Here is a 24,303-nt window from a genome sequence, read left to right on the forward strand (position 1 = left end):
TTCAAGTGCTCGCTCTGCATTTTTTGCGCGGTGTGATAGCTGCATGGGTGGGGTCAGGTGTTGAGTAGGCGCAGTAGCTGACTGTGTGGGCGTTGGGATCCACAGGGCAGTAGCTACAGAGGGGCAGGAGAACCAGTCAGATAGCCTAGAGCAGGCCTAGAGTGTCAGCATGTCCACAGGACAGTAGCTGAGAGAAGGACGCGAGAACCAGTCGTGGCGCCTGGGGCAGCCCCGAGTGTCAGCATGGAGAGTGAAGATGTGGTAGCACCAGTTGCACACATTAGGTTCTTAATAGAGTAGTATAGATAAATAAGTATTGTGATATTTATAAACATTTAGGTATATGAGGTCTGGTGGTTACCTTGAATGTTTAGAGAAGGAGGTGTGGGTTCAAGTACTTGCTTTATACTATTTTTTGCACCACATTAGGTTATTAATAAATTAGTATAGATATAGATATATAAAACCACTATGTAATTCTCTTATCTAAACCACCGTCCCACCGTTGCGTGCATAAGTAGGGATTTGTCGGGGACCATAATTAGGGATACCCTCAAGACGCCTAATTCTCAGCTGGTAACCCCCATCAGCATAAAGTTGCAGAGGCCTGATGGGTGCGATTAAGTCAGGGATCAGTCCGTACGAGCGACTCGATCACGCCTCGCCCGAGCCTAGCCTCGGGCAAGGGCAGCCGACCCCGAGGGGTTTCCGTCTCGCCCGAGGCCCCCCTTTTTAAAGGCGGACACATCTCCGGCTCGCCCGAGGCCTTGCCTTCGCTAAGAAGCAACCCTGACTAAATCGCCGCACCAACCGACCAAGTTGCAGGAGCATTTAACGCGAAGGCCCTACCAAAGGCGCCATAAGAAACTCCGCTCCGCCCGACCCAGGGCTCGGACTCGGGCTAAGCCCCGGAAGACGGCGAACTCCGCTCCGCCCGACCCAGGGCTCGGACTCGGGCTAAGCCCCGGAAGACGGCGAACTCCGCTCCGCCCGACCCAGGGCTCGGACTCGGGCTAAGCCCCGGAAGACGGCAAACTCCGCTCCGCCCGACCCAGGGCTCGGACTTGGGCTAAGCCCCAGAAGACGACGAACTCCGCTCCGCCCGACCTAGGGCTCGGACTTGGGCTAAGCCCCAGAAGACGATGAACTCCGCTCCGCCCGACCCAGGGCTCGGACTTGGGCTAAGCCCCAGAAGACGACGAACTCCGCTTCGCCCGACCCCAGGGCTCGGACTCCGCCCTGGCCTCTGCCGAACGACCTTCGCCTCACCCGACCCAGGAGCTCAGGCTCGGCCTCGGCCACAGAAGACAGACTCGACCTCGGCTTCGGAGGAGCCACCACGTCGCCCGACCTAGGGCACAGGCCCGCCACGTCAACAGGAAGCGCCATCATCACCCTACCCCGAGCCGACTCGGGCCGCAGAGAACAAGACCGGTGTCCCATCTGGCCAGCTCCGCCAGATAGGCAATAATGGCGCCCCGCTAGCCCTGTGACGACGGCGGCTCTCAGCTCCCTTACGGAAGCACGGGGACGTCAGCAAGGATTCAACCGCTCCGACAGCTGTCCCTCCACCAGGCTCCGTTGCTCCTCCGACAGCCACGACATCACGCCAGCTGGGTGCCAAGATCTCTCCGGCTGCCACATTGGCATGTACTTAGGGCGCTAGCTCTCCCTCCGCTAGACACGTAGCACTCTGCTACACCCCCATTGTACACCTGAATCCTCTCCTTACGCCTATAAAAGGAAGGACCAGGGCCTTCTTAGAGAAGGTTGGCCGCGCGGGGACGAGGACGGGGCAGGCGCTCTCTTGGGGCCGCTCGCTTCCCTCACCCGCGTGGACGCTTGTAACCCCCTACTGCAAGCGCACCCGACCTGGGCGCGGGACGAACACGAAGGCTGCGGGATTTCCACCTCTCTCACGCCCGTCTCCGGCCGCCTCGCTTCCCCCCTTCGCGCTCGCCCACGCGCTCGACCCATCTGGGCTGGGGCACGCGGCACACTCACTCGTCGGCTCAGGGACCCCCCGGTCTCGAAACGCCGACAGTTGGCACGCCAGGTAGGGGCCTGCTGCGTGTTAACGAACAGCTTCCCGTCAAGCTCCAGATGGGCAGTCTCCAACAACCTCTCCAACCCGGGACGGTGCTCCGTTTCGGGAGTCTCGAGTTCATGTCCCTCGACGGCAGCTACGACATGATACTCCTTCCACCGCCGCGCGACAACGACAATGGCGGTCGACAACCCGCCCGCCGGCGGCGAAATCGACGACATCTTCTCCGCGTGGTGGAAGAACGACATTCGAGCTCGCTTCGTCCTCTCCCCCGTCAACGGAGGAGGAGGCGGGGCAACAAAGGCCAGGCGGGAGGCCGCGCTTCATCGGGCATCGACCTCGCGTTTGAGACGAAGGCGAGCGTCGTCCCCCCGCGACACGCCAATCCCGAGCAAGTGGACAACGCCAGCACGCTCGCGGAAAGCTTGCAGGACGTCGCCCTCGTACCTAGGACGACGACGCGATCAGCCCCCAACGTGACTACGTCGCTCCTCGTCGACCAAAAGGTACTGACTGATTCCCATCCTACATCATTTCGACTCGGCCTCAACCTACCTAGCGACCACGCTTTGGCGGGCGCTCTCGTTGAGGCGAGTGCAACCCCTCTGGGGTTTCGTATGCGGTCGCCTTGGGACCGATTGACGGACGTCTCGACCTACGGGCCCTCTGGGTCCGAGGAAGATGACGATCCCAGCATCTGCTGGGATTTCTCTAGATTTGGCAGCCCCAGTGCCATGCGGGACTTTATGGCCGCATGTGACTACTGCCTCTCCGACTGTTCCGACGGTAGCCGCAGCCTTAACGACAAGGACTGCGGCCCAAGCCGCGAATGTTTCCACGTCGAGCTAGGGGATCCCTCCGATGACAACCGTCTCGGCATGCCGGAGGACGGTGATCTCCCTAGGCCGGCGCCTCGCGCCGACATCCCGCGGGAGCTAGCTGTGGTCCCCGTTCCGGCGGGGGGTCACGACCCACAGCTCGAGCAAGTCCGCGGGGCGCAGGCCAGGCTCGACGAGGGAGCAGGAGCGCTTGAGCCGATCCGCCGGGACGTCGGGCAGGTATGGGCGGGCCAACCTCCGACCGGAGAAATACGTCACCTGCCCCAGGGTCTCCAGCGCCGCGTCGCCGATGTCGTCAGGGTCAGGCCACCACCTGCATCCAGCGGGGTCGGTCAGAACCTGGCCGCAGCAGCGATACTCCTCCGCACGATGCCGGAGCCATCCACCACCGAGGGTCGGCGAATCCAGGGAGAGCTTAAAAATCTCCTGGAAGACGCCGCGGTCCGACGGGCCGAGAGCACTGCCTCCCGAAGGCAAGCGTACCCCTCGGAACCTCATGCCGCGACTTCCCGATTCACGCGGGAAGCCTCGGTCTACACCGGGCGCACGCGCAACACCGCGCCTGCGGCCCCGGGCCACCTCGGCAACGAGCACCATCGACGCGACCGTCGGGCTCACCTCGACGAAAGGGTGCGCCGAGGCTACCACCCCAGGCGAGGGGGACGATACGACAGCGGGGAGGATCGGAGTCCCTCGCCCGAACCACCCGGTCCGCAGGTCTTCAGTCGGGCCATCCGACGGGCGCCGTTCCCGACCCGGTTCCGACCCCCGACTACTATCACAAAGTACTCGGGGGAAACGAGGCCGGAATTGTGGCTCGCGGACTACCGCCTGGCCTGCCAACTGGGTGGAACAGACGACGACAACCTCATCATCCGCAACCTCCCCCTGTTCCTCTCCGACACCGCTCGCGCCTGGTTGGAGCACCTGCCTCCGGGGCAGATCTCCAACTGGGATGACCTGGTCCAAGCCTTTGCCGGTAATTTCCAGGGCATGTATGTGCGCCCTGGGAATTCCTGGGACCTTCGAAGCTGCCGACAGTAGCCGGGAGAGTCTCTTCGGGACTACATCCGGCGATTCTCGAAGCAGCGCACCGAGCTGCCCAACATCACCGACTTAGATGTCATCGGCGCGTTCCTTGCCGGCACCACCTGCCGCGACCTGGTGAGCAAGTTGGGTCACAAGACCCCCACCAGGGCGAGCGAGCTGATGGACATCGCCACCAAGTTCGCCTCCGGCTAGGAGGCGGTCGAGGCCATCTTCCGAAAAGACAAGCAGCCCCAGGGCCGCCCGACGGAAGATGCTCCCGAGGCGTCTACTCCGCGCGGCGCCAAGAAGAAAGGCAAAAAGAAGTCGCAAGCGAAACGCGACGCTGCCGACGCGGACCTTGTCGCCGCCGCCGAGTACAAGAACCCTCGGAAGCCCCCCGGAGGTGCCAACCTCTTCGACAAGATGCTCAAAGAGCCGTGCCCCTATCATCAGGGGCCCGTCAAGCACACTCTCGAGGAGTGTGTCATGCTTCGGCGCCACTTCCACAGGGCCGGGCCACCCGCGGAGGGTGGCAGGGCCCGCAACGACGACAAAAGGGAAGATCACCAAGCAGGAGAATTCCCCGAGGTCCGCGACTGCTTCATGATCTATGGAGGGCATGCGGCGAACGCCTCGGCTCGGCATCGCAAGCAAGAGTGCTGGGAGGTCTGCTCAGTGAAGGTGGCGGCGCCAGTCTACCTAGACTGGTCCGACAAGCCCATCACCTTCGACCAAGCTGACCACCCCGACTACGTGTCGAGCCCGGGGAAATACCCGCTCATCGTCGACCCCATCATCGGCGACATCAGGCTCACCAAGGTCCTGATGGATGGGGGCAGCTGCCTCAACATCATCTACGCCGAGACCCTCAGGCTCCTGCGCATCGATCTGTCCTCCGTCCATGCGGGTGCTGCGCCCTTCCACGGGATCGTTCCTGGGAAGCGCGTCCAGCCCCTCGGACGGCTCGACCTTCCCGTCTGCTTCGGAACGCCCTCTAACTTCCGAAGGGAGTTTTTGACGTTCGAGGTGGTCGGGTTCCGAGGAACCTACCACGCGGTATTGGTGAGGCCATGTTACGCGAAGTTCATGGCCGTCCCCAACTACACTGTTGGGGACTTGTTCTCAAATGCTATGAGTTAAGAACAAGGCAACACAGAGAATGTTAAACGATAAAGTCCTTCGTCCTTTGAGGCATTATTTCCCTTAGGATATAACGATCTCCGGACGAAGGTCATGAAGGACGAACCTTCATCATCACAGTATACATTAATGAAAGACGAAGCATATGAAACATAAAAGATAGCACGAATAATCATATAACATCATTCATTTAACTTTATTATATCATCATAGAGAAATAGAGACAATATCGAATTATAAATGTACCTTCGGCTTGGAAGGAGATGAAAATACAAGTGTGACGCAAAAGCAAATGCCAAGTCAACGTGAACAGTACGGGGATACTGTTCACCTATTTATAGACACGGGACACAGCCCTTACAAAATTACATTCATGCCCTTTACATTTGATAATAACTCTATAGTAGTCTATCGAGGTCTGAATAGCCTTTTCATCTTTAAGTCGGTTCCACTCTTTGCTGTTACGCCGAAGCTTTCCTGCTCAACACCTTCGGCTCTGTATCAAGCTTCGTATTATTCCGGTCTACTGCAATGCCGACTTTAGTCCGAGGGTACCTGTTCACACATTGTACTACAGAAATACTGTTAAATCCTGTTTTTGAGGACCTTCGGACGCCGAAGGTCCCCAACAGTAGCCCCTCGCAATATTAATTTGTTTGAAATAATAAATTTAGATTGCGATATGGACGAAGGCTTTACGCCGAAGATCCGAAAAAACACCTTCCCTTTGCTAGAATAGCAACATTCAATGACAAGTGGGGTCTTTCAACTTTCAACGCACCGAGCGTATAAATACGGCCATACCGCAAACTCATTTTGCACGCTTTCTGGCCAACCACTCCCGCTCACTCAATTTTTAGCTCTTGTGCGCTGTGATTTGCTAAGCTTTCAGCTTTGAAGCTTCGGCTTTGAAAACAGTTTTTTAGTGTTTCCGAAGATGTCTGAAGCTGCTAAGAAGGCTGCTGCTGAGATGAAGCTGAGTCTTGATGAAGAGAAGAACTTAGGATTTCTTATAGCGATGTCGAAGACCAACACAGAAAAAATCACCAAGGAGATTCTGGAAGGGCTGTCTGAAGATACTGGTGACAGTGAAAGTTATGATGTGGACAGCGGTGGCGAAGACTCCGAAGATCGCCCCTGGCGACCAAGCCATTCAGTTTATGGTAAATCAACTATCAAAGAGAATCATCTTGTTAACATGAGAGGAAGGTATTTCCGGGATTTGTCCGTTGTGAGGGCCGACGAAGGGGAGAAGACTTGTCCACACCCCGAAGAGAATGAAGTCGTAGTGTTCCGAAGCTTTTTGAAGGCTGGGCTGCGATTGCCCTTGAGCAGCTTCGTCGTGGAGGTGCTGAAGATTTTTGAAGTCTATCTTCACCAACTTACCCCCGAGGCAATCATAAGGTTGAATATCTTTGTGTGGGCCGTGCGAAGCCAAGGTCTGAAGCCTGATGCAAAAAGTTTCTGCAATATGCACGAATTATCATACGAGACAATACCTTGGGGTAAGGAACAGTATCACAATAACTTTGGCTGCTACAATTTTGTTTCTCGGTCTGGATCAAGCTGCCCCGTGCCAACTTTTCGGAAAAGATGGCCCAGCGGCTGGATGACAGAATGGTTCTATGTAAAAAATGATCTGAAAGCACGAGAAGATATCAAGGGTATAATTATGCGTCCTATTTGGCAAAGCTTCGGCCTTCGCAGGCCGAAGGTTGAAATGAATGAAGCTGCCGAAGAATGCCAGAGAGCCTTCGGCATTGTCTGTTCTTTTATAGGAACAAGGGACTTAGTACAAGAGCACATCGCTTTCAGGGTGTGGCCGCTTGCAGAGAAATGGGAAATGCCACAAGAAACCATTAAAGAGGCCGACGAAGGTGGACTTGTCAGGTTTAAGTACACTTTTAAGTTTGGAGATAAATTTATTGAACCAGATGATGAGTGGTTGAAAAGCATTGATAATTTAAGTGATGAGCTGCTTGGTACCTACTCGAAGGCCGAAGATACTGCAATGTCAGCAGCCTTCGGAGGCCGAAAAAAGAAGAGGCTGAATCGGGTATTTGATGCTATTGGGTTTGTCTACCCTGACTATTGCTATCCCATCCAAAGGCAGAAAAGAAAAAACACAACCTCTGCAAAAGAAGAAACTGCAGCTGCTCCTAGCGAGCCAGAACCGAAAAGGAAGAAGATAAAGGTTCTCACGCATCGGCCGCGCTATATTGAACCAGCTTCGGTGCCTGAGTTTACCGGAGAAACTTCTTCGGCCACCGAAGCTAAAAAACCAGCCGAGCCAACTTTGCTGCCAGAAGTCGCAGAAACGGCCGAAGTGCCAACAAAGACAAAATTGGAGCAATCAAAGATTTTGTTACCAGAAACGAAAGAGAAGGCCGAAGCGCCATTCACAGAAAAAATGGAAGAGATAAAGGAAACAACTGAGGGCTCCAAAACATCAGAAGTTTTGAGTCCTACAGCAATCATTGGGACAGCAAAAAATGAAAAAGTGCCAGCCGTAACTCCGAAGAGAAAGAGAATGGCTAATGTGCTAGATGTAATAGAAACGATCAAATCTTCGAGCACACCTCCGAAGAAGGCTGCTGTTACTCCTGAAACAACAGTTGAAACTTCTGGTTCTACAATCCCAGAGCAAGGGGCTGAAGCCGAAGCTGGGCCCTCAGAGCCCGTAAAGGGAAAACCTTTGGAAAGTGAGGCAGAAAAAATAACAAAGCCAACTTTTGTTGAAGAAACCGGTGTTGTTGCCCCGAAGCATCCCCCAAAATTCGTGATTATATTTTCCGTCATGCTTCGGGGAAAAAATTATCAGAAAAAGAAGAACAAGAGGCCCAACATTATGCCCAAAAACTGAAATATCCAAAGGGGGCGTTAATATTTAATGGCAGTGGAGAAGAAGACTTCTTGTATTGTCTTCCCGACAGCAAAGAAATTTCTGTCTGCCGGGAGATGAGCAAGAGCTTCGGATTCCCGACTTTAGAAGACGGGCTCTCAGTGCTGTCGAAGAACGATCTGGCCGACAGCCTGGCTTACAATAGCTTAAAGGTACGATATATGAAATCCTTGTATTTTTCCGTTCGTTTAAACCCACTGACACACACACATATTTCTTTTTGCAGGGCTTGATACTTAGCAATGCTCTTAGAGCACAGAAAGATGCTGAAGACGAAGGGTGTACAATAGCCCTGAGCAACCTTCGTTCCGAAGTAATTGAACTGAGGAACGAAGGTCTCGAAAAAGACAAAATATTATACTCATTGATAAATAAAATAAAAGAGGACGAAGCTGCTTTTAAAATTCAAGCTGAAGCTCAGAAACGCGAAATTGAAGACCTTCGGAAACAACTGGCCAGAGCCAAGGAAGAACGCATACTTGAAGAAACAAAGCGTGAACTCAGCGATCAATGGGCAGATCACCTAGAAGTGACTGTTGAAGAGCTTCGTTCGTCCAAAAAGAGATGCTACAATAAATCTATAGATTGTGTCAAGAAATTAAAGGCTAGCTTCGCCAAGGTCGGCGCATTCTCAAGTGAGGAAAACTTTTCAAGAGGCAATCCCGAAGGTGTCATCGAATGGATTAACCACGAAGCCGAAGCCTTTGAAGAAATTTTAAATAGCCGAGGAGATATATGTGCCTTCTCTGGCGCCAGAGGGATTGCCACTATCTTAGAGAAGGAGGGCTGTGAACATGTAAAAATTTTAGCACAGTCCGAAGCTGCTTTGTCCTTTGAAGATACAAAAGATCCTTCGGCCGAAGCTAGTATAATTGGTGGAAAGTTTTTTACTGATATCTGGGATAATGGTGGCCGAAAGATGGCCGGAGAAATTATTTGAAGAAGTGAAAAGGGTATTCACGATGCTAGAGAAGTAGCTGAGGCTGCTAAAAAGAGCGCAGAGGCCGAAGGTCAATTAGGTATCAACTAATAGTTTTTATCGTGTTGTAATCTTAGGCTTTAAGATTTGTTTATGATTTGTAATAGCAAAGTAGCCGTGTCCTGTCCTTCCTCAGATCCTACTGAAGTATCTCCGGGTGCACGGCCTAAGGGTGACGATGAGATTAAAAAGATGGCTGAAGCTATTATGGATGAAGTTGTCGATCGACTGTTGAACGAAGCTGCAGAAGTGGTACTTAGGGAAGACTAGATGCTATTGTAAAAACATTTTAAATGTAACATGTGTAATATCTTGTAATCCTGTATGTAACATATTTGTTTTATTTTTCTTTATGGTTCAATTCTTTACGATGCATGAAACTTTACATACGTACCTTTTTTGAGTCTTTGGCGAAAAAACACCTTCCCTTCTTTTCATGCTTCGTGAAGAAGAATTACCATTTATCACAACAATATCCGAAGTATCCTGGAAAGTTTTGAAGCTTCGTAGAAACATTCTTCAAGGCTATACTTCAGAGATCAATATTGTTTCTCCTTGTTACTTGGCATGATTTGCCCCTTTTTCAAAGCGTTTTTCCGAAGATTAATATCATATTTCCTTATGCCACATGCAGTATGATGTATGATGCTTATGTTATGCAAAGATGATGTGATGATGCTATGCTATGTAAGGCGATATTCCGAAGATACACGCATATTTGCGCGATAAAACACATAATCTTTTTGTGAATCAGCATTGACTTTTCGCTATAAGCCTCCCTTAGGAGCTTCTTCGCCTTTTACTTCAGCGGAATCAGCGTTGACTTTTCGCTGTAAGCTCTGCATTCCCTTAGGAACGTCTTTGGAGCTTCTTCGCCTTTTACTTAGGCGGTATCAGCGTTGACTTTTCGCTGTAAGCTCTGCATTCCCTTAGGAACGTCTTTGGAGCTTCTTCGCCTTTTACTTAGGCGGTATCAGCGTTGACTTTTCGCTGTATGCTCTGCATTCCTTTTGGAACGACTTTGGAGCAGAAAACTTACACTGCGCTCCCTTCGGAATGACTTTTTGTGACTTCGTCAAACTTACTCTGCGTTCCTTAGAACGACTTTTTGTGACTTCGTCAAACTTACTCTGCGTTCCTTAGAACGACTTTTTGTTGCTTCGAAGAATTTTCGATAGTCCGAAGGTCCTTTTTATTATCACAAGCCTGTGAAGAAAACATATTTCTCTTGTAGGAATCAACGAAACTAATTACATGAAACCTAAACAATGTCCTTTATTACAGAAAATAAAACTGAATGAAAAAGATTGCTATTAAGGTAGGATATTTGTCAATAGATGTGCTTTGATTCTGGCACAGTGCTATTGACCGTGCGAGCTTCGGACTGTTCTCTAAAGTCCCTTTGATGCGGAGCATATTGGCTCCCTTCTGGCTGCTGGCCTTGTTGCAACGGAGGTGGAGGCGGAGGCTGTTGCCAGGAAGCTTGAGGCTGACTCGCCGAAGCAGCAGAGACTGCAGGATGGTTGCCCACATATTCTGGGATGTAGGGCGAATGATACGAAGCTGTATGCATGACCTGCTTCGGCTGGGCTTGTTGTGCTGCTGCTTCAGCTATTTCCTTTTGCTTCTGTATAGTAACATGACACATCCTGGTAGTATGGCCTTTGTTCTCACCGCAGAATAAGCAAAAGATTCTTCTCGGTTGATCGCCAAATCTTCCTCCGAAGCCCCTGGCGCCTCTGCCTCTTGGAGCTGGTGGCCGGAAGGAGCTTTGCTGTTGTCCAGAAGCCTGTGAGGAGCATTGTGGCCTTTGCTGTTGGCTTCCTCTGTCATCATTTTGTGTAGAATTGTGAATTGATCTCACATGCCTCGGGTAAAGCCTCCCTCCGAAGCTCTTGGTCATTTCAGAAAACCTGAAAGCCTCCTCCCTTCTTTGGCGAAAATCATTGTCGGCCCGAATGTATTCATCCATTTTCTGGAGAAGCTTCTCCAAAGTTTGAGGAGGCTTCCTGGCGAAGTACTGAGCTGACGGACCTGGCCGAAGCCCCTTGATCATGGCCTCGATGACAATTTCATTGGGCACCGTTGGTGCCTGTGCCCTCAGACGCAAGAACCTTCGGACATATGCCTGAAGGTATTCTTCGTGGTCCTGAGTGCACTGGAACAGAGCCTGAGCAGTGACCGGCTTCGTCTGAAATCCTTGAAAGCTGGTTAACAACAAATCCTTCAGCTTCTGCCATGAAGTGATCGTTCCTGGTCGAAGGGAGGAATACCAGGTTTGAGCAACACTTCTGACAGCCATAACGAAAGATTTGGCCATGACTGAAGCATTGCCACCGTACGAAGACACTGTTGCTTCGTAGCTCATCAAAAACTGCTTCGGGTCTGAGTGGCCATCAAATACGGGGAGCTGAGGCGGCTTGTAGGACGGAGGCCAAGGTGTAGCCTGTAACTCAGCGGACAGGGGAGAAGCATCATCAAAAACAAAATTCCCATGATGGAAATTGTCATACCAGTCATCTTCGTTGGGAAAGCCCTCCTGATGAAGGTCTTGATGCTGAGGCCTTCGGTGTTGCTCATCCTGAGCAAGATGACGAACTTCTTCAGAGGCTTCATCTATCTGCCTCTGCAGTTCAGCTAGCCTGGCCATCTTCTCCTTCTTGCGTTGAACCTGCTGCTGAAGGATTTCCAGATTTTGAATCTCCTGATCTAGATCATCCTCCGGATGTGTTGGACTGGTAGCCTTCCTCTTCTGGCTTCGTGCCTCTCTAAGAGAAAGGACGTCTGATTGGGGTCCAGCGGCTGCAGCGTGCCAGCCCCTGGTGCTGAAGCCTTCTTCGGCGGCATGACGAAGGTGATGCTTGCCGAAGGTGTTGAAAAGCTCAAGAAATGGAAGTGAGTTCACCGGAGGTGGGCGCCAATGTTGGGGACTTGTTCTCAAATGCTATGAGTTAAGAACAAGGCAACACAGAGAATGTTAAACGATAAAGTCCTTCGTCCTTTGAGGCATTATTTCCCTTAGGATATAACGATCTCCGGACGAAGGTCATGAAGGACGAACCTTCATCATCACAGTATACATTAATGAAAGACGAAGCATATGAAACATAAAAGATAGCACGAATAATCATATAACATCATTCATTTAACTTTATTATATCATCATAGAGAAATAGAGACAATATCGAATTATAAATGTACCTTCGGCTTGGAAGGAGATGAAAATACAAGTGTGACGCAAAAGCAAATGCCAAGTCAACGTGAACAGTACGGGGATACTGTTCACCTATTTATAGACACGGGACACAGCCCTTACAAAATTACATTCATGCCCTTTACATTTGATAATAACTCTATAGTAGTCTATCGAGGTCTGAATAGCCTTTTCATCTTTAAGTCGGTTCCACTCTTTGCTGTTACGCCGAAGCTTTCCTGCTCAACACCTTCGGCTCTGTATCAAGCTTCGTATTATTCCGGTCTACTGCAATGCCGACTTTAGTCCGAGGGTACCTGTTCACACATTGTACTACAGAAATACTGTTAAATCCTGTTTTTGAGGACCTTCGGACGCCGAAGGTCCCCAACATACACCTACCTGAAGCTCAAGATGTCGGGCCCCAACGGGGTCATCACCATCGGCCCCACGTACAAACACGCGTTCGAATGCGACGTGGAGTGCGTGGAGTATGCCGAGGCCCTCGCCGAGTTCGAGGCCCTCATTGCCAACATGGAAACCCTCTCCAAAGGGGTGCCAGACGTGAAGCGACATGCCGGCAACTTCGAGCCAGCGGAGACGGTTAAGGCCGTCCCTCTCGACCTCAGTGGCGACACCTCCAAGCAGATCCGGATCGGTTCCGGGCTCGACCCCAAATAGGAAGCAATGCTCGTCGACTTCCTCCGCGCAAACGCCGATATCTTTGCGTGGAGTCCCTCGGACATGCCCGGCATACCGAGGGATGTCGCCGAGCACTCGCTGGATATTCGGGCCGAAGCCCGACCGGTCAAGCAACCTCTGCGCCGGTTCGACGAGGAGAAGCGCAGAGCGATAGGCGAAGAGATCCACAAGCTAATGGCAGCCGGGTTCATCAGAGAGGTATTCCATCCCGAATGGCTTGCCAACCCGGTGCTTGTGAGAAAGAAAGGGGGGAAATGGCGGATGTGTGTAGACTACACAGGTCTCAACAAAGCATGTCCGAAGGTTCCCTACCCTCTGCCTCGCATCGATCAAATCGTGGATTCCATCGCTGGGTGCGAAACCCTGTCTTTCCTCGATGCCTACTCAGGGTATCACCAAATCAAGATGAAAGAGTCCGACCAGCTCGCGACTTCTTTCATCACGCCCTTCGGCATGTACTGCTATGTCACCATGCCGTTCGGTTTGAGGAATGCGGGCGCGACGTACCAGCGGTGTATGAACCATGTGTTCGGCGAACACATCGGTCGTACGGTCGAGGCCTACGTCGATGACATCATAGTCAAGACAAGGAAAGCCTCCGACCTCCTCCCCGACCTCGAAGTGACATTCCGGTGTCTCAAGGCAAAAGGCGTCAGGCTCAATCCCGAGAAGTGTGTCTTCGGGGTGCCCCGAGGCATGCTCTTGGGGTTCATCGTCTCCGAGCGGGGCATCGAAGCCAACCCGGAGAAGATCGCGGCCATCACCAGCATGGGGCCCATCAAGGACTTAAAAGGTGTACAGAGGGTAATGGGATGTCTCGCGGCCCTGAGCCGTTTCATCTCACGCCTCGGCGAAAGAGGCCTGCCCCTGTACCGCCTCTTAAGGAAGGCCGAAAGCTTCACTTGGACCCCTGAGGCCGAAGAAGCTCTCGGGGACCTGAAGGCGCTCCTCACCAAGGCGCCTATCTTGGTGCCCCCAGCTGATGGAGAAGCCCTCTTGGTCTACATCGCCGCGACCACTCAGGTGGTTAGCGCCGCGATTATGGTCGAGAGGCAAGAAGAGGGGCATGCATTGCCCGTTCAGAGGCCAGTTTACTTCGTCAGCGAGGTACTGTCCGAAACCAAGATCCGCTACCCACAAGTTCAGAAGCTGCTGTACGCGGTGATCCTGACGAGGCGGAAGCTGCGACATTACTTTGAGTCTCACCCGGTAACTGTGGTGTCATCCTTCCCCCTGGGGGAGATCATCCAGTGCCAAGAGGCCTCGGGCAGGATTGCAAAATGGGCGGTGGAAATCATGGGCGAGACAATCTCGTTCGCCCCTCGGAAGGCCATCAAATCCCAGGTCTTGGCGGACTTCGTAGCCGAATGGGTCGACACCCAGCTGCCAACGGCTCCGATCCAACCGGAGCTCTGGACCATGTTTTTTGACGGGTCACTGATGAAGACGGGGGCCGGCGCGGGCCTACTCTTCATCTCGCCCCTCGGGAAACACCTACACTACGTCCTACGCCTCCATTTCCCGGCGTCCAACAACGTGGCTGAGTACGAAGCTCTGATCAACGGATTGCAAATCGCCATCGAGCTAGGGGTCCGACGCCTCGACGCTCGCGGCGACTCGCAGCTCGTCATCGACCAAGTCATGAAGAACTCCCACTGCCGCGACCCGAAGATGGAGGCCTACAGCGATGAGGTTTGGCGCTTGGAAGACAAGTTCTACGGGCTCGAGCTTAACCACATCGCTCGGCTCTACAACGAGACTGCGGACGAGCTGGCAAAGATAGCCTCGGGGCGAACGACGGTTCCCCCGAACGTCTTCTCCCGGGATCTGCACCAACCCTCCGTCAAGATCAACGACACGCCCGAGCCCGAGGCACCCTCGGTTCAGCCCGAGGTACCTTCGGTTCAGCCCGAGGCACCCTCGGTTCAGCCCGAGGCACCTTCGGTTCAGCCCGAGGCTTCCTCGGTTCAGTCCGAGGTACCCTCGGCCCCCGAGGGCGAGGCGCTGCGCATCGAGGAGGAGCGGAATGGGGCCACGCCTGACCGGGACTGGCAAACCCCGTACCTGCAATATCTCCGCCGAGGAGAGCTACCCCCCCGACCAAGCCGAGGCTCGGCGGGTAGCCCGACGCGCCAAGTCATTCGTCTTGCTGGGGGATGAGAAGGAGCTCTACCACCGCAGCCCCTCGGGCATCCTCCAGCGATGCATCCCCATCGCCGAAGGTCAGGAACTCCTGCAAGAGATACACTCGGGGGCTTGCGGCCATCACGCAGTGCCTCGAGCCCTCGTCGGAAACGCTTTCCGGCAAGGTTTCTACTGGCCAACGGCGGTGGCCGACGCCACTAGAATTGTCCGCACCTGCGAAGGGTGTCAATTCTACGCGAAGCAGACCCACCTGCCCGCTCAGGCTCTGCAGACGATACCCATCACCTGGCCCTTTGCTGTGTGGGGTCTGGACCTCGTCGGTCCCCTGCAGAAGGCGCCCGGGGGCTACACGCACCTGCTGGTCGTCGTCGACAAACTCTCCAAGTGGATCGAGGTCCGACCCCTGAACAGCATCAGGTCCGAGCAGGCGGTTGCGTTCTTCACCAACATCATCCATCGCTTCGGGATCCCAAACTCCATCATCACCGACAACGGCACCCAGTTCACCGGCAAAAAATTCTTGGATTTTTGCGAGGATCGTCATATCCGGGTGGACTGGGCCGCCGTAGCTCATCCCATGTCGAATGGGCAAGTAGAGCGTGCCAACGGCATGATTTTACAAGGGCTCAAGCCTCGGATTTACAACAACCTCAACAGGTTCGGCAAGCGATGGATAAAGGAACTTCCCTCGGCGGTCTGGAGCCTGAGGACAACGCCGAGCCGAGCCACGGGTTTCACGCCGTTCTTCCTGGTCTATGGGGCCGAGGCCGTCTTGCCCACTGACCTGGAATAGGGCTCCCCGAGGACGAGAGCCTACGACGACCAAAGCAACCAAGCTAGCCGAGAAGACTCGCTGGACCAGCTGGAGGAGGCTCGGGACAAGGCCTTACTACACTCGGCACGGTATCAGCAGTCCCTGCGACGCTACCACGCCCGAGGTGTCCGACCTCGAGACCTCCAGGTGGGCGACCTGGTGCTTCGACTGCGACAAGACGCCCGAGGGAGGCACAAGCTCACGCCCCCTGGGAGGGGCCATTCGTCGTCGCCAAAGTTCTGAAGCCCGGAACGTACAAGCTGGCCAACAACCGAGGCGAGATCTACGGCAACGCTTGGAACATCCAACAGCTACGTCGCTTCTACCCTTAAGATGTTTTCAAGTCGTTCATATACCTCGCACCCACGCAAAGTTTAGTCATCAAGGAAGGGTCGGCCTCGCCTCGGCAAAGCCCGACCCTCCCTCAGGGGCTAAAAGGGGGGAAACCCCCTCTGCGTCAAAATTTTTCCTCGAAAAAGATCCCTTTTACCAGAATATCTTTCGTGCTTTTTGACTACTTCGAAAAGTGGGTCCTGGAAACGACGGAGTACACGTAAGCAGCCAAGGCTGACCGAGCCGAGGGACTCCTACGCCTCCGGGATACGGATACCTCACTCATCACCTTCTGCGATAAGTAACTCGCGTTCGGATACAGTGGCTCCGCGGATCGAACGAGTCTTTACGTTCGGAAGCCCTTCTGCCGAAGCGATCTTTCGAGCCTTCTCGACCGAGTCGGTGACAGGGCCTCATGGACGGGTGAGAGTACGCGTAAGCGGCAAGGCTCACCGAGCCGAGGGACTCCCACGCCTCCGGGATACGGATACCTCACTCATCACCTTCCGCGAGAAACAACTTTCGCTCGCACAAACATCCCTGTTACCGACAAAAAGTCCAGATACTCGAAACAAGAGGAAAAGAGACGCAGCTTTACAACACAGCGAGGGTGTGTGTTCTGGCCTCGGCGGCTGCAGAAGGCACACGCTACAAAACGCTTTGACCCTACAGGCTCGGGTCTTGACGCTGGAAGGGGGTAGCAACACCTTCGGCATCGACGATACCTTCAGCAAGGTCTGACCCAGCCTCGGACGGCGACGCGGTCCAGGGACTTCTCCGGGAATCCGGCCCGAGCAGGCGGCTCGGCCGATTACCCCAGGGGCCTCGGCCAGCCATCTTCCAAGGGCGCCAGCCCGGTCCGAGGCCTCGGCTGATCAACTCCGGCATTGGTCCCGCCGACGGACGACCCGGTTAGGCTCCGGCCAACCAGGTTTCATTTTCGAGCCGACTCCGCCACCGTTCATACTAATACTGCTACCCCTGGCCTCGGCTCGTCGAAGAGCGGCCGAGGGGTCTCTTTAACTAAGCTAGAGGAGCCTCGGACAGCAAGGCCGACCGAGCCGAGGGACTCCTACGCCTCCGGGATACGGATACCTCACTCGTCACCTTGACACGAGGCGACTCATGCTTGGTGAAGCGGTTCAGATAATCGACAGACGAGTCTTAGCGCTCGAAAATGAGGAAAAAACACGGCTCTGTGCCGACATTACATACATGTTCAGGCCCCGAAAGCCGCAATGAACAAAAAACCCTGGCATTCGAAGTGCCATTACAAACGGAACTCCAGTTCCGTCTCCATGGGTATGGACGACCTCCACGCCGAGGAAGCCCGTGGAGCGGCAAGCTCTGAGCGAATCACCAGCAAAACGCGGGTCACCCCCCAAGCGTACTGGCCGATCCTCGCTGCCATCCTCGCCGCGAATGCGAGGAAGAGGGCGGAATGTTGCATCCTAGCTGGGCAGCAACAGTTCGCCTTCCCCGGCATGGCTGGAGGACGTCTCCGCCGTAGGGCTAGGGGGCGATTGCCACCACCAGAAGCGGGAAGAAGAGGCGGTCCGCCAACCCACACAGAAGGTGGAGCCCCGGCTCGCTTCGCCTCCCGCCCCGGCGAGGATGGCGAACACCCTCAACACTGAGGGCGGGACCGGAATCATAGCCCGGTTTGCCTCTCCCCATCCAGGAGTTGGAGGTCACCGTCTTGGGTGACCATCAGCGGAGGGGAGCAACTGGGCTGTGTGATGAAAATCCTTGAAACCGAACGATGGCTGAAAGGTACCAACTCCCACGAAGTTGCGTTCCTCCAACGATGAGGCGAAAAGACGGCGGATACCCCCCATCCGGGGGCTTGGAAGGTGGAAAGACGCGACGCATAAGGGAGGAAGAAGACATGGTTGCCTTCCGAAAGGGGTCGCCCCCCTTTTAAAGGCAACTCTCCCTACATGCGCCCCCAAACGCCACGGGCTGAGTCTTCTCCAACACGCTCCAAGGCCCTCCCCTGCGGCGCAGGGGCTGGGTCCCGCATGTCATGCAAACCGGCTCAGAGCAGAAGAAGCCAAAGCGCCGCGCGTGGTGCACACAACCGCCCAGCGGTTACAAGCGACCCCCCACTTTTGCCCAGACCAACGGGCGGAAGGAGTGGGCAACCATGCAGGCGGCATGCAACCGCGCCAAGTGGACACGCTTCTCCGACTCCCAACGCGCCAGCACGGAGGCCCAGGCCCACGCGTCACGCAACCGGCGCGCCGGATGCTGCATGCAGGCAACTGCACCGCCACTTGCGCCACCGTCGCGCCTCTTCGGTTGCAGAACCAATGCCGCGACTCGAGGCGACCCAGCGCACGACCCAGCAGCGCCAGCCTAGCGCGACGGTCAATGCGGCCGAAAGTGGGCCGGCAGTAATGACGGTGGCAGGCGGGCGGGAGCAGCGGTCACGTCGTCAGCCAAGCTCACGTCCCATCTAGGGGCAGCAAGAGAGCCTCCTCTCACGGCGTGAAGACGGCGCGCCCGTGATCCGTCCCTCGAACGGCTCGCGCACGCACAACGGCCGCCCCGCCAACCACTAGCCCCGTCGCATTAACTCCGCGGCGGGACAGGCGGCGTTTCTGGCAGGAGAAGCGGGCGACGCTTCGCCTTCGCCGTAATAACCGCGCCAAAAAAGGTACGTCACGTCGTTCGATTTCGTATCCTTTTCCTTTTTTCCTCTTTCTCTATCTCTTGCAACAGGGACCGGGAAAGGGGGATACCCCGAAAAGGATCCTTCCCTGTGAAGGAACCGGGCTCCGAGCCCCCCCTACTGATCAGAGGTTCGAAGGCTGGCCCTCCGAGGGGTTCGACAGTCGCCTCAGATCGCGTGGGCCCTACACCCACTACTGGTCAGAGGTTCGAAGGTCGGCCCCCCGAAGGGCTCCACGGCCGCCTCAGGCTACTCGGGCTCCGCGCCCATTACTGATCAGGGGTTCGAAGGCTGGCCCCCGAAGGGTTCACAGTCGCCTCAGACACCGAGCGAGGGATGACCAGGGGTACGTTCGATACATAACCAAGGCTCGGGCTGCGCTCCCGAGGTACCCTAGGACATTTCCGAGACCAGCGGGAGCGATCTTGTAACGGAATCCCATCGGAGGGAGGCATCGAGCCCTCGGACCCCGTCGCCAGGGGACCGGGTCCGGCAGATCACCCGTAGGTACTTTTGGGCGTGCCTCTGGGCCCCTAGCCGACCCCCAACGAACGGGGCACGGACGCCCACTCGGATTACCCGCTTGCAGCTCACCGGAGACACCATGTTCGATGCCCATCGAGGGTAACATGGCGCTCTCCCCCCCTCCTCCTTGCGGAAAGGCGACGTAGGGGCGTATGTAAAAAAGCCGAGTCTGTCCCTGATCGCCCTCTCACCCTGTGCAGAGGCTCGGGGGCTGCTCTCGCAAACCCGGCTCCGGCCAAACCGTTGACAGCGTCAACATACCAGCCCGAGAACTTGGACCCCGACCGTGCACCCGGGCTACGGCCTGCTCGCATGAGGGAACAACCAGACCAGCCGAAGCATTACGCAAGGCATTAAGACCTCGAAGGAGTGAAACCACCCCTCCGAGGCCTCGGGGGCTACACTCGGCGGGTGCGCTCGCGCGCACCCACCGGAACAAAATGCAACCGAGAAAGGCTGGTCCCCTTGCAAAAAAGTGCGACGAAAGCCTCCAAGCGAGTGCTAACACTCCCTTCGAGGCTCGGGGGCTACTGTCGGGGACCATAATTAGGGGTACCCTCAAGACGCCTAATTCTCAGCTGGTAACCCCCATCAGCATAAAGCTGCAGAGGACTGATGGGTGCGATTAAGTCAGGGATCAGTCCGTACGAGCGACTCGATCACGCCTCGCCCGAGCCTAGCCTCGGGCAAGGGCAGTCGACCCCGAGGGGTTTCCGTCTCGCCCGAGGCCCCCCTTTTTAACGGCGGACACATCTCCGGCTCGCCCGAGGCCTTGCCTTCGCTAAGAAGCAACCCTGACTAAATCGCCGCACCAACCGACCAAGTTGCAGGAGCATTTAACGCGAAGGCCCTGCCAAAGGCGCCATAAGAAACTCTGCTCCGCCCGACCCAGGGCTCGGACTCGGGCTAAGCCCCGGAAGACGGCGAACTCCGCTCCGCCCGACCCAGGGCTCGGACTCGGGCTAAGCCCCGGAAGACGGCGAACTCCGCTCCGCCCGACCCAGGGCTCGGACTTGGGCTAAGCCCCAGAAGACGACGAACTCCGCTCCGCCCGACCTAGGGCTCGGACTTGGGCTAAGCCCCAGAAGACGACGAACTCCGCTCCGCCCGACCCAGGGCTCGGACTTGGGCTAAGCCCCAGAAGACGACGAACTCCGCTTCGCCCGACCCCAGGGCTCGGACTCCGCCCTGGCCTCTGCCGAACGACCTTCGCCTCACCCGACCCAGGAGCTCGGGCTCGGCCTCGGCCACAGAAGACAGACTCGACCTCGGCTTCGGAGGAGCCACCACGTCGCCCGACCTAGGGCACAGGCCCGCCACGTCAACAGGAAGCGCCATCATCACCCTACCCCGAGCCGACTCGGGCCGCAGAGAACAGGACCGGTGTCCCATCTGGCCAGCTCCGCCAGATAGGCAATAATGGCGCCCCGCTAGCCCTGTGACGACGGCGGCTCTCAGCTCCCTTACGGAAGCAGGGGGATGTCAGCAAGGATTCAACCGCTCCGACAGCTGTCCCTCCACCAGGCTCCGTTGCTCCTCCGACAGCCACGACATCACGCCAGCTGGGTGCCAAGATCTCTCCGGCTGCCACATTGGCATGTACTTAGGGCGCTAGCTCTCCCTCCGCTAGACACGTAGCACTCTGCTACACCCCCATTGTACACCTGGATCCTCTCCTTACGCCTATAAAAGGAAGGACCAGGGCCTTCTTAGAGAAGGTTGGCCGCGCGGGGACGAGGACGGGGCAGGCGCTCTCTTGGGGCCGCTCGCTTCCCTCACCCGCGTGGATGCTTGTAACCCCCTACTGCAAGCGCACCCGACCTGGGCGCGGGACGAACACGAAGGCCGCGGGATTTCCACCTCTCTCACGCCCGTCTCCGGCCGCCTCGCTTCCCCCCTTCGCGCTCGCCCACGCGCTCGACCCATCTGGGCTGGGGCACGCGGCACACTCACTCGTCGGCTCAGGGACCCCCGGTCTCGAAACGCCGACAGGATTCAACCATGTTGTTGTCACTATTAGAAGACAACATGTGGTGTTATCAATCGCTGGTGGTATTTCTAGTGGCCTTAAATAAAGCACCTGTAGAAATTGATTTCTACGTATGGTTTTCTTAAGAAACCGTAACTAGAAATCATTTTTGTCCTAAATTATTTGAGTTTCTCAAATGATCTTGTATGAAAAAACCACAACATAAAAATTGTAGATCTCTAAAAGTTATGAAACTTTGCAATTGACAAATTTTTTATTTGGAATCATTTCGGCTCTAAAAAATTGTATATGAATTTATCAAATATAAAATGCAAAATTTGCAAACTAACTCGGATGAAAAAAAGTAGTAAAATAAAAGTTATAGAACTTCAAAAGTTATTCAACTTTGTAGTGGACACCTTTTTTGTTTGAAAATGTTTTACGACCTGGAACAATCAATTTACACTCAGTTGATTATAATATGTGAGCAATAAAACTGTCATCTAGATATAAAGTAAGTGATAAGTGGAGTGGTAGAGGAAGATATGCACAATAGTGAGGTTCACGGGTTCGATTCATGTCTGCCGCATAGCGCATGTATTTTACGTGAATAATGACATGACTTTGCGACGAATACGGACAAAATTGATTTCCAATTGCAGTTCTCAATTAACTGTATGTAAAAATAATTATTTCTATTGGTTTGTGTTTTATATTATATGGAAAAAAATAAAACCGGTCTGTATTAATTAGTATTGTCCCACCGTGCCGCACCACATACATCTAACCGTAGTAATAGACATACATATAATAACACTAGTCGGTTGCCTGTGCGTTGCGACGACTTACAACAATACCCGCGTAAACTATCTATAAAAAACTTCAAGATTTTTTATTAATTGTCACCGCTCTCTGTATAATATTTTTTTTGATTTGGTTAACTGATGTTATTGTTTACTCTATGCAATATGTCTTGGTACAACACGATAAATAAAGTGAGCGATTAGAAAAGAGTTCACAACGACTGACTGAATGAACAGAGATTATAAAACGACATAATTCCATCATACAGAGACCAAATAAGACAAAGTTTGTGAGCTCAAGTTTCTAAAATAAGTCCCATGAAGTCAAACTTATAAAAAAGATAGATCAAAATATGGAGTGATTGCTAAAGTCAGACATCAATTAAAACTGGATGCACTCCATATAAATTATGCTACTTCGTAGCAATTACTAACGTTTAAAACCAACAAATAACCTTTCATTTTGCTGTTAGTGTGACAAATCATTGTTGCTCCATCCAATTCAGCAATCTCAAACACCATGTAGTACATTGCGCCAATGTGGTCTCAGAAATGACCTAATGTTTGTAAGAGCCAAGAACGTCATGCCGTGCTTGGACTGTAGCCTCGGCCCGTAGTGCTGGCCCGGCCCGACACGATTATTTTTTTATTTTGCAAAAAAGTATATACCTATATACAATTTATATTCAATATTAAAAACATCTTAGCATGATGTTTTACTGGTTAGACAGCTTCACCCAGTATCTCCCGTCCTTCTTCCATGAGGACATGGGTTCGAGCCCCACCTTCTGCACCGTTTTTAACATTTTACGCTGATTTAATTAAATGGGTCGACGGGTTAACGGGCTGGCCCGACATAGTTAGCAGGCCGGTATGACGTGTCTGGTCCATAGTTGTGGCCCGCGTGCACCGTTTTTAACATTTTACGCTGATTTAATTAAATGGGTCGACGGGTTAACGGGCTGGCCCGATATAGTTAGCAGGCCGGTATGACGTGTCTGGTCCATAGTTGTGGCCCGCGTGCGTCTAGCCCGTGCCGGACGCTATTTGGCCATCTATAGACGTGCAGCGAATTAATTTAAAATAGCTGTGAGGGGTTATTTGTAAAAAGATGACGCATGACGACCGTTGAAACTGGTGCTTTAAGTATAGTATAGAATTGAATATTGAAATAATTGTACTGAGTACTCCACCCATCTACGCCTGGCTACACCCCAAAATGGTACACGTCATCTTGGCGCGAAATGCGCATCATGTGGGCGCGGGCGGGTAAACGACACGTGAGCGAGTCACCACCACAGTCCGTAACTAGATCAGTTTTGATCCGTCGGCTGCGCTTGACCAACGCCGGGCCCGCCGCCAGCGCCAGCGCCGGATCGTAGCAGTGCAGAGAATATCCCCGCCGGCGGCCGCGCCGCCCGTGCATGCCTCCACCGTGGGGAGCAGGGGACTCTCCCGACCCCGGCGCGCGACTCCCCCGCATCGCGCTTCGGGATGATACCAGATATGGTCGTCGTTTATGAATGCATACATGGGAGACCCACTCGTCGTCTCGATCTCCGACCTTCTTCACTCTCTGCCTCTGCTGCCTCGGTGGCTGCCCCGTATCCTTAGACTTGTCAACCGGCCGCTACGGTACAGTCCAGAGCTGCGTGCTTTCCTCAGTGTCCCGAGTCCCGACAGCGTCTCCCTCTCCCTCTATTCTAATCCCTGTTCTAACTTCTAAGCAGACCTTTCTCTCTCCCACGAGGAGCTCCACGAGACCACGACCATCCACGAGCAGCTAGAATGGTGGCTCATGCCACGCGCATCTATCTCCTCTACTAGCTTGGTTTCTCACGTACGCGTAGCCGCGTAGGTGCTACCGCTGCCGAAATCCAGATATTTGTCGAGTACAATTTGTCAAGCGCTTGGCGAACTAAAGGCCTCTTTAGTTCGTGGTTAAATTTGTCACACTTTATCTAAGGTTGTCGTCCGAATTAAATAACTAATCTTAGATTAAAAAGTTATGCAAAGTGTAGCAAGTTAGATATAAAACCAAATATGCCTTAACACTCTAATAAAAACCTCGTTTTATCGAGCATGAGACACTCGGCAAAGACCTTTTTACGGAGTGTCAAACTCTTGGTGAAAAGCAACGCTCGGTAAACGGCCGTCAATAGCCGACGGCCGTTACTTTACCGAACATTAGACATCGACACTCGGTAAA

Source organism: Zea mays, chromosome 1 (genome assembly GCF_902167145.1).
Source record: "Zea mays cultivar B73 chromosome 1, Zm-B73-REFERENCE-NAM-5.0, whole genome shotgun sequence".
NCBI lineage: Eukaryota > Viridiplantae > Streptophyta > Magnoliopsida > Poales > Poaceae > Zea > Zea mays.